Source organism: Frankliniella occidentalis, unplaced genomic scaffold (genome assembly GCF_000697945.3).
Source record: "Frankliniella occidentalis isolate FOCC.00 unplaced genomic scaffold, Focc_3.1 Scaffold69, whole genome shotgun sequence".
Classification (NCBI taxonomy): Eukaryota; Metazoa; Arthropoda; class Insecta; order Thysanoptera; family Thripidae; genus Frankliniella; species Frankliniella occidentalis.
The window spans coordinates 728247-730779 of NW_026267199.1; the positions used below are offsets into that span (position 1 = coordinate 728247).

At 58.9% G+C, this 2533-nt stretch overlaps 1 protein-coding gene across 2 annotated transcripts in view; it reads left to right on the forward strand.

Annotated features, from left to right (window-relative positions):
* Positions 1–218, forward strand: part of LOC113203905 (ribosome biogenesis protein BMS1 homolog) — a 15680-nt gene extending 15462 nt beyond the window's left edge. For both annotated transcript variants that reach the window (XM_026418840.2, XM_026418841.2), the window contains one exon: positions 1–218. The gene's annotated coding sequence lies outside the window, so the exon portion shown is untranslated.
* The last annotated feature ends 2315 nt before the right edge of the window (positions 219–2533 follow it).

Below are 2533 nucleotides of genomic sequence, written 5' to 3' on the forward strand. Positions count from 1 at the left end.
TTTTTGTTGACAAGTGTGTTTCCAGAAATTGTTGTTACTGGGGATGACCACTCTAAGTCATTGTTCCTAGAGTATGATAAACTTCTGTTCTCAAAACTTGATTTCCCCATTCTGTTGATAGATTTTGTTGTTTGCTCTGGGTCACAATTATTGTCTGGATACTGAATTTTGCCAAAAGGTGCTTGGAGAATAATAAATATACAACAGTGTAAAATGAATCATTCGAAATGCTCCAGTTCCACTCTACCTAGTGACACCACTTGACACACTCGGTGCAGTCAGGTCAGCCCCCGCCCCTGGCGCCTAGCGCCCCCTCGCGGGCGCCGGCTGTGACCCCGCAAGCCGCGGCGCCCCCGTGCCCCACTCCACTGCCTCCCTCAGTCGCTCGCAGTCCGGCGTCGGGAGAGGGTGTGTCTCGCGCCCCGCACCGCCCGCGCCGCTCGCCGGCCCACCCCGCTACCCGCGCGCCACAGCACCCCCTGCCGCCCCCGCCCCCCGGAGAGGGTGTCGCGACGCAGTGTTCTTGAGGGGGGCCGGCCAGCCTCACGGGGACGACGACAACCCCGCTCGCGCACCGGTTGATCTTGGCGCCGCGGCCGCGCGCTGCGGATAGCGCCCCGCGGCCCTCCCGGCAGGAGCAGGAGCGCAGGGCTGCCAACGCCCCGGCGGCTGTCCCTGCCCTGCCCGTGCGTGTGCCCCGTCCTGTAGTGCCAGGCCGCTTCTGCTAGGAGTGTGATGTGAGATGGCCCCCAACGCCGTCCTCGCCCGCGTTTGCGTGCTGTTCGCCCGCGAGCGTCGGCACGCCTCGCAGCTGACGGCGCTGCTGGTGCTGCCCAACGCTCGGCAGGTGAGTGGAGAGTCGCGGCCGCGACAAACGCGGACAAACGCGCTAACCGCGCCCACGACATGCCAGGGGAGCGCCCCCTTTTGTTTACATGCTCCGGAGCGCCGGGCTCGGGTGAATGCGCCGGTGATCGTCCGCTTGGCGTTGGACAGCGACCGCGCAATCGACGAGTTTCGCTCCGCGACGTTTTGCGTGGCGCGAGCGCCGGCCGACGCTACGGCAGTGCCTCTGACAGGGTTACGAAATGTCATGATGGTTGAGGTTATGTTCGTCAGTGTACACACATACGCACGGAGCACGGCTGCCAACGGCGCCGCGCTATTCATAGCAGACGACTCACCACTACTCCCGATACCCATTATCTTTTTACATTCCAGCGATTACCGAAGTGACGGCTGGCCGAGGCGTCACGCAGAGACGTGGGCGCGGCGGCGTCCGCACATCGCCGGCGCCGTGTGTCTCGCTCGCTCAACAGGTTGACACCATTTCCAAAATTTGACATTGACACAATTACGATTTGCTACCCGAGCGCGACAGGACGCGACTCAGGCACTACTTTCTCATCCTCCGTGCGCCCCTTCGGATGTGCGTTGAGCATGTCAGAGGGCGGGAGTCTGGCTGTCAACAGTCATATTCATCTGCTGCCAAAGGTTTAACTGTCGAACAAAAAAGCAGGGGAAGGGAGTGGTGGTGAAATTATTACTGTGTTCTTCTGTGCAAAATGTTTGTCTGCACGAGTAATTAATGGGAACGCCGCTCAGAGCGACGCGCGACGTGACCACTTAGTGGTCTCACTCATGTGAAATCATAGGGAATGACTCCACAACTCTACCCCGTACTAAACATTCAGGAAACCAACAAAACTTACGGCTAATGTATGGAAAATAAGTTTCGCTTTTGCTGTGTTTGTTTTGTATTTCTGTTCCATGACTTTTCGCGCCCACTTTACCTGGTGGCTGATTGGCCATTTGCCCTGCTCGCTTTCCTACTTTCCTATTCATGCCACTGAACCGTGCGCGGGCTGGTTTGCCTACCCACTCGGACCGCCAGGCGCCGTCGTGGCTCGCGTTGTGGTCAGGGACGATACGCCAAGCCACCCACACGCGGTGCAGCATAATTGCAACGCGACTTTGGGTCTGCGCCCCCAAAGCACCCAAAGCAGTCCGGTTACCTCAGAGTTTTGTGTCGCTCTCGCTACATTCGGGGGGCATGTCCTGCGCGCAGGAGGGCTGGCGGGCGCCTTTCATCCGCGCCGTGCCGCCGGGTGCTCGCCGTTCTGGCCTCGTCCCACAAGTCAGCAGCTTCATAGCCGACCCCACGGTGGAAAATATCGTTGGGAAAAATGCCCACGCCATGCGAACGAGAAAAACAAACGAGGGAGGAGAGGGGTGACTGCGCGCTTAACTCGACCTCCCGGTGGAGGACCGTTACTCTCTTTACTTCGGGTCGCTATTTCTGAAGCGCCCGTATTCCAACGACCCCTGCTGTGGCCACGTTACCCTGACTCACCGTGACTCGACTCGGGGGAGTCAGCGAATGCGACAGAGAAACCGGAGTGGATAAATAAGTGAATCACGGGACTGTTTGGAAATAATGCGGGATTGTTATTGGAGGAGTCATCTCGGCTCGGGCTCACCGTTATCGGCGCCTTCCTGTCACGACGTCATGTACTCCATCTGGCTGCTACGC